Source organism: Triticum aestivum, chromosome 4A (assembly GCF_018294505.1).
Source record: "Triticum aestivum cultivar Chinese Spring chromosome 4A, IWGSC CS RefSeq v2.1, whole genome shotgun sequence".
Taxonomy (NCBI): Eukaryota; Viridiplantae; Streptophyta; class Magnoliopsida; order Poales; family Poaceae; genus Triticum; species Triticum aestivum.
The window spans coordinates 12,917,482-12,918,090 of NC_057803.1; positions in this window are offsets into that span (position 1 = coordinate 12,917,482).

Genomic DNA, 609 nt, shown 5'->3' on the forward strand with positions numbered 1-609 from the left:
CCTGGACTAAAGGTCTCAACCCCATTAGTCCCGGTTCGTGCCTCAAACCGGGACTGAAGGTCTAATCTTTAGTCCCAGTTTGAGGCACGAACCGGGACTAAAGGTCATCGCACCCTTTAATCCTGGTTCATGTCTTAAACCGGGACTAAAGGGCCCGAGTGAACCGGGACTAATGCATTAGCCGCACGAACCGGGACCAATGCTCATATTAGTCCCGGTTCTAGACTGAACCGGGACTAATGGGCTGAGCCGGCCTGGACCATAGCCCTGTTTTCTACTAGTGGTACTGCTTCACCCCTCCTCTTTAAGGAAAATCCCAACGCAGTTTACAAGTACCACCATGGAGCTTGAGCATTTTCTTGAATAGACTGTCGATGACGATCTTGACAAAGATTTGCATACCAACACGAAGTGGTGGAGAAAATCTTGTTGACAAAGAGCCCCTTCATTTGCTCTGTCTTGGCTAGGATGTGATCGCGGCTCGTGCGTAGTTTGGTTCGTGAACCCAACGGTCATGGTACCGACAATCGCCACTGCCGCTGGAGCGATGAGCAGGGGGACTTAGGGTGTCTACATCCACACATAGCAAAAATGAGCCCTGGAAGGTTA